A 13,083-nucleotide genomic window follows, 5' to 3' on the forward strand; every position below is an offset into this window, starting at 1 on the left:
CAAGTTGTGAAAACAATTTCTGAGTTTAGTGATCAAGAACGAGATACGTATCGTGCTGAAAAGATGATGATAAGTTTGCTTCAACAAGCCATCAAAGAAGACATTTTTGTGTTGCTACAACATGATAAAACTTCAAAGTCAATCTGGGATGCTCTACGTGTTAAGTTTGAGGGTAGTGAGAACATGATTAAGGGCAAGAAGGCATTACTCAAGAAAGAGTTTGATCTGTTCAGTAGTTTACCGGGAGAAGATACGAAGAAGCTGATTGAACGTTACTGCCACTTGGTGCGATCCAAGTCAATGCTGAGTATTACAAAAGATCGTGAAGAGTGGGTAGACAAATTAGCTGACGCATTACCGCAAAAAGAGTGGGGAACTTACTTGATGATTCTAAAAAATACCGGGTGTCACACCCCGACCACGTAAAACATCAAATCATGGCGGAAACGTCGGGGAGTGTTGTAACAGAATTATTGTTCCACAACCATGGTAATTAAAATAATATTTTATTCATCACCCAACGGTGGAATACATTGTTTTAAAATAAGAACCAACAAGTTACATTGTCTTAAAATAAAAGAAACAAAAGTACATCACAATATTAAACTAAGTCTATCTTCATTTTAAGTCTCTAAGGCATAGGTCCTTCCTAGTATGTCATGATCATCCTAAGCAACAGCACCTGAAAACACATGTGAAAATAGGTACGTCAGCATAAAAATGCCTGTGAGATACATAGGTTTTGTGAAAATAGGATTCATGACTTGAGTTTAAAGAAAATGTTTAATAAAAATCAGTCATGAACCTTGTTAAGTGTTTTCTTTTATAAATCATTTGAAAAACGATAGCAAAATCAGAGGATAAGTGTATGTAAAAGAATAACGTATGGTTAAAAGAGTAACCAAGTAAAAAGAGTTTGTATAAACCAAGTTATTTGTAAAACAATGTTTAAGTGAAAAGGTGTTGTAAAAGTAACATGTCTAAACTGAATGGCTTAAATAACGCTACAATATGTAATATCATACGAACACTTATATATAGGAAGTACCAGCTGCGTATCCACCATGTTTGTATCATATTACACATGCCTCGTTATTCAAGTCACCCAAACCAACCAATAATGTAATCGTTCATGTTTAAACCAATAATCAAATGTCATAGTATAACCCAAGTTAGGTGGAAGTCATGTAAATTGTAAACAAAAGTTATGTATGGTAAGTAAAAATGAGACTACTTAAACCATAAGTAAAAAAAATGAACAAAACAAGTATTTTAAATAAATCAAAAGTTATGTTTTGTAAAATGAATACATGTTTTATTGATACAAACACTTATGTAGTAAGTTAACGCATACATCCAAGCCTTGAGACAGCAGGATAACCTTAGAGTAAAGGTTATCAAAGTAAAATGTTTTCGGATTCAGTCATTCCTTGCACCCAAACAAACCTAGGATGTCAGGAACGGGATTTGTCAAGTCCTATGGTACCATTACTTACTACCGAGCGGCGTAGCTAATGTTAATGAATGTAATAAAGATCCGTTAAACAAACCAAATGTTATACCAAATGTAAACAAGTTATGTGAAAACAATGTACTAAGTATGCTAAGTAAACATACAAAGTAGAAAAGTCATGTAAATCAATGTGCTAGCATGTTTAGTAAACACACATAGCAAAAGAAATGTAATGTAAAACAATGTGCTAGCATGCCAAGTAAACACACATAGCAAAACATAATGAAATCATGTACTAATAGTGTACTATGAACATAGCAAGTCCATGATAGGAAAACATGAAAAAAGCACGAAAGTAACAAGTAGGCACATGTGTTTCACCCCAAAATGTTTGAAAAACAGTAAAAGAGGGGTCTATGTACTCACTTGAGATTGCTCAATAGACTTTAGTGTTGGTGCAATGAATGTCTGTTGACTACGCTTGTAAAGAGTCTTAGGTCTAGATAGGTTGTACAGAGTTGAAAATTAGAAATTAGGGTTTTACATTGTTAATTTCGCTCATAATGACATATGTGTCATTATAAGCGAAATCTGTTAGTTGATATTTCGCTTATATGTACATAGGTAATAGGATTTCGCTCATAGGGTCACTTAGTGGTTTCGCTTATGAGGTCACATGAGGTTTCGCTTATAAGGTATCTGTTACACTATAAATACCCCTCATGTGTGAACCTCATTTGTAACATTGAGAGCGAAATCAGAGTCGAGGTGCTGCCGGATTTTTGTCAGAATTCTTGTAAAACGACTCAAAAAGTGATTATAAAGAAGGAAATTAAGAGGAACAGCTGTGTTACTTCATTTATATTGATTCCGCATTTGTATTTGAGGATGAACTGCCTTATACTGACTGTTTAGGGTCACAAACCGGTCCAACAAGTGGTATCAGAGCTCAGGACGAGGAGTTCATACTACTACAACTTGATTCTACCAAATTCTCTTATTTCTACTCACTTCTTCTCTTACTTTTTTGATTTGAAATGGTTCCTACGGTTGAAATGGACTGATTTTCAAGTATAACGCGTAAAACATAGAAATAACAAGCCCTAGAAAGAATCAGGTTAAAATACGGCTTAAAAATGGTAAAAACTACCTGATTACTTGATTTCGCTCATATAAACATCGAAGGGGTTTCGCTTAAAAAGTTGATTTCGCTCGTAATTGTCTGAACCATTTGGAGCGAAATATGTTATTTCGCTCGTAGGAAACATAAAATCCTAATTTCGCTCATAGGAACATATAATTTCTAATTTTACTCGTAGGGCAAGTTGCTGTTTTCGCTCATTTGACATATTACTGATTTCGCTCGAGTGGTACATTTCAGATTTCGCTTGAAATCAGTATATATCTGATTTCGCTCATAGTGCATTCTGTTGATTTCGTTTATAGTGATTTCGCTTATAGTGATTTCGCTCGAAATCATAGTTTTTCAAAATTCCGAAAATTTTTCTAAGTGTTTGCTGATTTTGCAGGTACATTCAAGATGGATGACATTTTCATGAACCCATTTAGCGACATGTACGCATTTGCTGGAAATTCGGGAGATGATACATCTACAAGCAACAACAATGAGAACCCGCCAAACGCCAAGAAGAAGTTATCGGATGCTTTGGAGGTTGAAAGTGCTTTCGGAACTTACAACAAACCACCGAAGTTGATGGCTATCGAGGAGTATAGTCAGTGGGCAAAGAAATTCGAAGATTGGTTGATGGCTTTTGCGTTCCCTAGCTGGAAGAGTCTCAAAAATGGATACGATAATGGAGGCAAAGAGGGTGAAACTTTATCAACATCTGATGAGATAGAATCGTTTGTTGCTGAGCAGAAATGTGTGGCATTGTTGTTTCAATCTGTTCGTGAAGATATTATCTCTCTGATCGAATACTCTAGTGCAAAAGATCTCTGGGAAAAGCTAAAAAACAAATGTTTAGGAAGTAAAGAAATTGTGAAAAACAAAAGGAAACTGCTTAAAAAGGAGTTTGATTTGTTTGGGTGTTTAAAGAATGAGTCAGTCAGTAAAATGATTGAGAGGTTTGGGCATCTAAAACTGGAACTAGCGAGACATGAAATTTCTTATCCTCAAGATGAGCTAGTTGACAAGCTGTTTGATTCATTACCGAATGAAATGGATTGGCAATATTATGCAATGATGCTGAAAAATACGATCAAACCTATAGATCTTACTGTGGATTTGTTGATTGAGAGACTTGAAAGTCATGAGTTGGAATTGAAGAAGACACATAAAGTCAATCACTCATCGTACCAATAGAACTTGGATTTGTATTATCCAAAGAGCATGATGCCAAAGAACAATTCTCCCAAAACTGCGTTTTCTACTGAGAATGTCTCCACAACGAACAAAGAAAGTCCAAGAAGTCAAAGCAGTGGATATCACAGTGGTTATCACAGTGGATCGTCATCAAATTCAAGCCAGTCTGATGCAAAGAACTTGTTTCACTGCAACATCGTTGTAGACATGAAGAATGCTCAGAATTTCAGCGAGGAATCGGCTAAGCAGCAGATGGTTTTTCTAGCGTCGGTTTTGGAATCGTATGAAAGTCTTGTAGCTGGGAAGATAGGCAACACTAACCTTACAAAAGAGGATTATGATCAAACAGATCCTGAAGAAATGGAACTAATTGACATAAGGTGGTGCATGGCCAGTGCTGTTCGTCAGGCTCAGCGTTTCATGGAAATAACCGGAAGAAAGTCAATTGGTGGTCCATCTACCAAATTGGGTTTTGATAAGTCGAAGGTGACATGCTTCAAGTGCAAGCAAAAAGGTCACCTCAAGCGAGAATGCAGAAACACATATGCTGATGAGTCAGAGAACCCTTTCAGAGAAGACTATTACAAGAAGGCAATATATCATCAAAACAAATCGGAGCCGCCAAGAATGAAGCAGATTGAAGAAAACAAAGAGAAATCTAGAGCTCTTGCGGTGATTTATGATGATGAGGGGTATGACTGGAGTGAACTGCTACCGGAGGAAGACGTGGTTGGTTACGCTTTCATGGCAAAGAATGAACCTGTTCCGTGGAAAGATAACAGAACTGAAGAACAGAAGTATAATTACAGAAGGTTGTTGGCCACAAACAGAATGATCAGAATTTCTGGTATCTTTTCGGAGGAAAAAAGAGCAAATAGATGGGATCCAGACAGAGAGTGTTATCTTGACCCATATGGAAACATTGCTATTGATCACAACACTATTGATTTAGAGGCTATAATCAAAGAATTAAAAGATGATGATGATTATTGGCAGAATAAATGGTGGGGAACTGGAGACGAGAAAGAGAAAGAAGAGAAAGAGAAGAAGGAGAAAGAAGAAATAGAGAAGTCAAAAAAGGTTGATACCGGGATCATCGACACGACGCAGGAGTTGAATGCTGAAAATCTTGGAAAAATGGCTGACAAAGTGCTAGCTGCTAAAGCACTTGAGGTAGACTCTAACTCCAAGTCTGAGTCAAAAAGCCAGGTCAGTTCAAACTTATCAATGAATGTGTCAGGTAAGAAAATTGATGGAGATGTTGATTGCAAAAATTGCATCAAAGAATGCAAATTTTGTAATACGATCACGTATCTCAACGGTAAGAAGGTTGATGATCTGATAGCTAAGGTCAGAAACGTTGAGAATCAAATTCTTAATCGTGACAAGATGGTTAAAGCTTCAACTGAACGGATAAAAGAATTAACTAACAAAATTGAAAATGATAAAACTGATCATGAAAGAATTAGACAAGAAAATGAAAAGTTAGTTCTTGAAAACCGTCAAATTACTGAAAAATTTGAGAAGCTTAAATCCACAATGAAAGATAATGATGATCGAAATGGTAAAAATTATAAAGAAAATGTTCAACTGAAAACCATGCTTAGATTAAAAGAAGAATCAATCAACCAACAATTGGATGAAATCGCTAAACTAAAACTTAAAGTTCAAGAGGCTGAAATCGAAAACGAGCGAATCCAGTTGAAGCTTAACAGTTACTACTCCGCAAGCTTTGTTTTGCAACACATTGTTCCAAAACCCATCGGGAAAAACAAAGCTGGCGAAGATGTTTATTCTGATGGAACTGGGGTGGGTTTTCATAGAGTTCCACCTCCGATTCTTGAAAATTATACTAAAAAACAATCTGGGTTGGTTGAAATTGAGGAAGAGAATGAAGTGAAACTTCCAGAGAGTATTGATGTTACTTTTTCTACGTCATCTGATGATAGTGTTCAGACAGAGATTGTTAAGAGCACAGCTGAAAGTGTTCTGATGTCTGATTCAGCTGAAGATGATGGGTGTTTTCTGGACCGTTGATGCATGGAATGTCTGTTGACTACGTCTGCATTACGTCTTAGGTCAAGATAGGTCAACATAGGAGCTTGAAAGTCATAATTAGGTTATTATGTAATAGTTTCGCTTTTATGTACATGGTTAGATGTAGTTTCGCTTATAGGGTATCAGGATGGTTTCGCTTATATGTTAACTTGGTAGTTCCGCTCATATGGCAGTCCATTAGAGCGAAACCTGCTGGGCTATAAATACCTGATGAGTTCATTTGTTCAGAGGACATTAGAGCGAAACTAGGTGATTGCTGGTGTAACAAAACTCTGTCAAATTTGTATCAGAAAGCAATAAAAGAGAAGGAATTGAATAGGAAAAGTTGTATTTACTTCATTTACGTTGATTCCGCCTTCGTATGTGAAGATGAACGTTCTCAACTGACTGTTTAGGGTCGGAACACGGTCCAACAAGTGGTATCAGAGCTCAGGACGAGGAGTTCATACTACTACAGCTTGATTCTACAGAATTCTCTCATTTCTACTCACTTTCTCTCATACTTTTTCAGTTTGAACCAGTTCCTATGGTAGAAATGACTTGATTTTTGACTATAACGTGTGAAACATACAGTTAACAAACCCTAGAAAGTTTCAGGTTAAAAAACGGCTTAAAATGATAAAATTTGGGTAAAAACATAGTTCCGCTTTTACGGACATCGCAGGTTTCGCTCGTAATTCATTGGTTTCGCTCGAAAATAACCTGTTAGTTTCGCTTTTACGGACATTATACTTGCTAGTTTCGCTCATTCGAACATATAGTTTCGCTTATCCGGACATACATCTTTCGCTTATTTGAACAAGTATAGGTTCGCTCATACGGTCATATATCACTTTCGCTTATACGGACAATTTATAGTCTCGCTTATCTGTCAAATAGTACTTTCGCTCATTTGGACAAGAGTGGTTTCGCTTATTTGACACTTTCGCTTATCAGTCACAATAGCTAATAGTTTCGCTTTTTTGTCATTGTTGTTCAAAATTTCGAAAATTTTTCTAAGTGTTTGCTGATTTTGCAGGTACATTCAAAATGGATGATATATTCTTGAACCCGTTCAGTGATATGTACGTGTTTGCAGGAAATTCCAGAAACGATGATGCTTCGCCAAGCAATACGAATGAGAATCCGCCAAATGCGAAGAAAAAGTTAATGGAAGCTTGGGAATCTGAAAGTGCCTTCGAAACATTCAATAAACCTCCAAAGCTAATGGCTATCGAGGAATATAGTCGGTGGTCAAGAGAGTTTGAAGATTGGATGATGGCATTTGCATTTCCTAGCTGGAAGAGTCTGAAAAATGGTTATGAACATGGAAATAAAAATGGTGAAACTTTAACATCTGCTGATGAGATTGAATCGTTTGTAGCTGAGCAAAAATGCGTGGCTTTGTTATTTCAGTCTGTGCGAGAGGATATTATTTCTTTGATTGATTATTCGAACGCTAAAGATCTCTGGAAAAAGCTAGAAACGAAATGTCTAGGAAGTGCTGAAATTGTAAAAAGTAAAAAGAAACTTCTTAGGAAAGAGTTTGATATGGTTGGTTGTCTAAAGAATGAGTCAGTTTGTAAAATGATAGAAAGGTTTGGTCATCTGAAGCTGGAATTAGCAAGACATGATATCAGGTTTCCTGATGAAGAGCTTATCGACAAACTGTTCGATTCATTACCTGACGAGATGGATTGGAGATATTATGCACTGATGCTGAAAAACACTATCGAGCCTGCAAAATTGACTGTGGATTTGGTGATTGAGAGACTTGAAAGTCACGAGCTGGAACTGAAAAAGACATACAAAGTCAATCATTCATCCTACCATCAGAATTTGGATTTGTATTATCCAAAAAGCATGATGCCCAAAGCAACTTCTCCCAAGACTGCATTTACAGCTGAGAATGTGTCTACATCAAGCAAAGAAAGTCAAAGTGGTCAAAGCAGTGGAAATCACAGTAGTTATCACAGTGGATCTTCATCATCTGCAAGTCATTCTGATGCAAAGAATCGTTTTCAGTGCAACATTGCAATAGATTTGAAGAATGCACATAATTTTGATGAGGAGTCAAAGAAGATTGATACTGGAGTTATTGACACAACGCAGGAGTTGACTGCAGAGAACCTGGGAAAAATGGCTGACAAAGTGCTGGCTGCTAAGGCACTTGAGGTAGGTTCTAACTCCGTGTCTGAGTCAAAAGGCCAGGTCAGTTCAAACTTGTCAACAAATGCGTCAGGTAAGAAGATTGATGGAAATGTTGATTGCAAAAATTGTAACAAAGAGTGCAAATTTTGTAATACAGTCACGTATCTTAACGGTAAGAAAGTTGAAGATCTAACAGCAAAAGTCAGAAGCGTTGAGAATCAAATTCTCGATCGTGACAAAACAGTTAAAGCTTCAACTGAACGGATAAGAGAATTAACTAGCCAAAATTGAAAATGATAAAATTGATCATGAAAAAGTTAAAAATGAAAATGAAAAGTTAATTCTTGAAAACCGTCAGATTTCTGAAAAGTTTGAAAAACTCAAAAGCACAATGAAAGATTGTGATGATCGAAATGGTAAAACTCAGAAAGAAAACGTTCATTTAAAAGCAGTGCTGAGAGTTAAAGAAGAATCAATCAATCAACAACTGGATGAAATCGCTAAACTGAAACTTAAATTTCAAGAGGCTGAAATTGAAAACGAGCGAATCCAGTTGAAGCTTAATAGTTACAGCTCCGCAAGCTTTGTGTTGCAACACATTGTTCCCAAACCCATCGGGAAAAACAAAGCTGGCGAAGATGTTTATGCTGATGGAACCGGGGTGGGTTTTCATAGAGTTCCACCGCCGATTTTGGATAATTACACGAAAAAGCAATCAGGGTTGGCTGAAATTGGAGAAGGAAGTGAAGTAAAACTTCCGGAGAACATTGATGTCACGTTCACATCTTCCAATGATGATAGTGTCCAGAATGATATTGTAAAAGGTGTTGTTGAAAAAGTGCTAAAAACGGATAGTGACACTACTGAGGAGGATGGGTGTTTCTTGGACAAATACATTCCGAAACAAAAGTCCAAGAACAACTTAAATGATGAACCTACTCTTGTCATGTACAAGATGTCGGGATCTGATAAGTTGTTTTCGGATTCAGAGTTTCCGATTGAGAATGTTAACATGAACAAATTGACAAATGTTTTCAAGTTGGTCGAAGTTGAGTTGTTAGAAGTGAACAATCTGAGTCAAACAAAGAGAAAAATGAGTTTTGAGAAAAATCAATCACACACCAAGAAACCTGTTGATCCATCGCGTTTTTATAATAAAAACCAAAACAATTGGTCGGGTGGTTATTAGGGGGGTAAGTCTTATCAGAAAAGAAATGTTCTAAACAAGAGGTTTGTTGACAAGAAGGTATTTGTGAATAGTTCGAGTTCACTTGCTGATGAAGAGAAAGAAATTTTTACAAGATCAAATAAAGAGTTCTTTGAGAAAAGAGCTTCACAGGCTCAGTCTGAAGGCACGAGTCGAGTAGTTGATACTCGAACTTGTTTTAGATGCAATCAGGTTGGTCACATTGTGTTGGTGCACTACATCTGTTGATTCCGTCTAGGGGTCTAGGATCAGATCTTACATTGTATTGTATAGCATAGGGCACGAAATACGAGAAAACAGGAGTTTGTATAGGTTTTATAGTCTAGGATCGCTCATAGGGTTATTAGGTGTTTGGATCGCTTATGTGTCATATGTGGGCCGCTTTTGTGTACAAGTCTGGACCGCTCATGTGTCACATGTCCACATGAGCGGACCCAAGACACTATATATAGGTGTGCTTGAGCGATCCTCATGAGTCATTCCTTGAATTCCACGCCGAAGCTCTGCCGGTGTGAAGATTGAGCTGTAAATCGTTTCAAATCAGTAAAACAAGCAGTTAGGAAGAAGAACAAGCTATATCTACTTGCTTTTCTTATTATTCCGCATCTGAATTGCAAGAGACAACCTCTGAATGACTCGTTCGGGTCAGCAATCGATCCTACAAGTGGTATCAGAGCTTGGGAGGAGGTTTTCTGCAGATTATAGCTGGATTTCATTGTTTCGTCTCACTTCTACACCTTCTTTTCATATTTCTAGGAGATTTCACGGTTGAAATTCGATCAAATTCTCACAGATTGTGCGTAATAGTGCTTAGTCAAACCCTTGGAATTTTCAGACCGAAATTCAGCTTAAAAACAGTTCAAAATATGTTCGGAATGTGGACCGCTCAAATGACGTCATCGTAAACCGCTCGTAATTCACAGTTTTGGATCGCTCATTCTAACATTTCTGGATCGCTCTTAGTTCAATCTTGGACCGCTCAAAAGTTAATTTCTGGACCGCTCGAGTGTAATTCTTCTGGTTCGCTCCAAAGAACATTGTGTGGATCGCTCATTTGGTTATTTGTCTGGATCGCTCTTTTGATTAATCAGTTTGGTCCGCTCGAACGGACACTATTTGTGAACCGCTCCAAAACAACTACTGGATCGCTTATTTGGATCAAGCTTGGATCGCTCCAGGGAACTGTATTAGAATCGCTATTCTGTCAATAGTCTTGAAAATCGTGTTAAGTCAACATGAATTCCGAATTTTACAACGCATTTGCAACATCGACTACTCCAGGGCCGCAATTGCTCAAGCAATGAACTTAGAAAATGAGATGGGAACGACTCAAAAGCCCCCTAGATTGATGAGCATTGAGGAGTATTATGGGTGGAAAGATAGGTTTGAAAACTGGGTTCAAGCAAATCATCTTAGATCATGGGAGTGCATATTGAAGAAGTACACATTACCTAGAACAGAGTTGCAAGTTATTAAAGAGATATCCTAGTTTACTGAGCAAGAACGAGCAATGTATAGAGCCGAGAAAATGATGATCAGTTTGTTGCAGCAGGCTATTAAAGAAGATATATTCATCTTGTTACAGCACGATAAAACTGCTAAGTCGATTTGGGATGCATTAAAAGTTAAGTTTGAGGGAAGTGAAAACATGATTAAAAGTAAGAAAGCTTTATTAAAGAAAGAGTTCGATCTGTTTAGTAGTTTCCCAGGAGAGGATACTAAGAAATTGATTGAAAGATATTGTCACCTGGTGCGATCGTTATCGATGTTAGGAGTTGAAAAAGGTCGAGAGGAATGGGTGGATAAGTTGGCGGATGCGTTACCTCAGAAAGAGTGGGGAACGTATTTGATGATCTTAAAGAATACTGGTGTGTATGATGGGCTGACAATTTCACAGTTTATTGAGAAAATTGAAAGTCAGGATCTTGAGCAGCAAAAGATCGCTAGAATGAACAGTCCGAGTGGTCAACAGGATGTGAAGATGTATTACAGGGGTAGTATTCCAGCTACTGAATCTGAAAGAAGTCCGAAAATTCAAACCGCTTTCAGTGCTGGTGATTCATCTGAGAAAGCTGATCAGGGCTCGAACAAGAGTAGCAGCGGGTTTTCATCGTTTCCAAGTGTGAATCCGAAAGAGACTAACACAAGTTTTCAATCTCAAAGTACAAAAACTGGAAACGGATATGTGATTCAATGCAACATAGCTCTCAACCTACCAGAAGGTCAAAGCTTTTCTGAAGACACTGCGAAAGATCATATGGCACTTCTGGGTTCAGTTCTGTTATCCTATGAAGGTCTTGTGGCTGGTCGGATCGGAAATCCAATGCTCACTAAAGAGGATTACGATCAAATAGACGCTGAGGAAATGGAACTTATGGATATCAAATGGTGTCTTGCAAGTGTTCTTCATCGGGCTGAGAAATTCAAAACCATTACCGGGAGAAATGACTTTTTGGATGCTCATGTTTCAACTTTAGGTTTTGATAAATCTAAAGTTACTTGTTTTCGATGCAGGGAAAAAGGTCATTTCAAGCGGGAGTGCAAAGGAAGAGAAGCTAGCGGAGCACAGAATCCATTCGGGAAAGATGATTATTATCGCAAAGCTATCTATCAGCAAATTGGACAATCCCAAGAACCTCAGACTGCTCATGGGAGAAAGATTGAAGATCCTAAAAGAGCATGTTTGGTAGATTTCAGCTGGAGTGATTACATATCATCTGAAGCCACAGAAGCACGCATTATCGATCAAGATGATGAGAAATTACCTGAAGGTTTCAGTTGGGATATGTTTGTGGATAAGAAGGGAGAGTTCAAAGCCTTCATTGCCAAAATTGTCCGAGAACCAAATTTGTTTGCTACTTGGATGAGATCTATCGGAGAGAATGTGAAAAGTAAAGATGAAAAGTCTGTGTCATCTGATGAAAGTTCAGACAGTACTGATAAACTTTCAGAACACTTTGGAGATGTTTCAGATAGCTCAGATGATAGCATACAAAGTTTAGATGAACTTGAGCAAAATGAAAATGTTCCAGAAAAGGAAGTTGTTTTTGACAAAACACTGTCTGATTCTGATATATCAGATGGTGATTCTGGTAAATCTGTACACTTTGATAAATCACCTGATAACAGCAGCAGTGATGATGAGAAAGAGAAACACATAAATATTGCAAAATCTCATTTGTCTCCTGAAAATTTTCATTTTTATTTTGCAGAAAGAATGAAGAAACTGTAGGTAAAACAAGCTGCAAAAGAACAACAATCTGAATCTGAAGGTGATGTTCAGAATGTTGAAAATGTTGATGAGAAGGTTATCAAGGTAGAGAAAGAAGTAGAAAAGGTGATTGAAGTAGAGAAAATGATTGAAGTTGTAAAAACAGTCGAAGTTGAAAAAATTGTTGAAGTCGTCAAGCCATGTGAAAAGTGTTTGGAAGCCTGCAAAGAATGTGCAGCAAAAGATGACATCATAGCTGAGTATGAGAAAAAGAAAGAGCAGTTACTGTTCAATCTCAATTATGTGAAGGAATCGTACGACGTGTTGAACAAAACAGTAACTGGTCTCCAAACAACAAACTCAGAAAGAGAACAGGCGCTGACAATGATGAATGCAACTTTAATGTCGAAGCAAAAAGCTATAAATTTTTACATTGAAGAGAGTGCCAGATGGAAGCAAGAGTTGGAAACTGAAAAGATTGAAAATGAGAGAATTAGGAGGTTATTGTTGAGTTATTCTACCTCTGATTATCTTATTGATCGTGTTTTTCCAACTGTTGCAGGTATGGAAGCTTTTCAAGACGAGAAGCCGAAAGAAAAGAAAGACTGTGGTAAGAAAACAACTGTTAGCTATAACAAGTGTCCGCCTCCAATTTGGGATGGGTATTCACCTAGGAAACCAAATGAGGAGCAACTTGCAAA

This window comes from Helianthus annuus, chromosome 13 (assembly GCF_002127325.2).
Source record: "Helianthus annuus cultivar XRQ/B chromosome 13, HanXRQr2.0-SUNRISE, whole genome shotgun sequence".
NCBI classification, from domain to species: domain Eukaryota; kingdom Viridiplantae; phylum Streptophyta; class Magnoliopsida; order Asterales; family Asteraceae; genus Helianthus; species Helianthus annuus.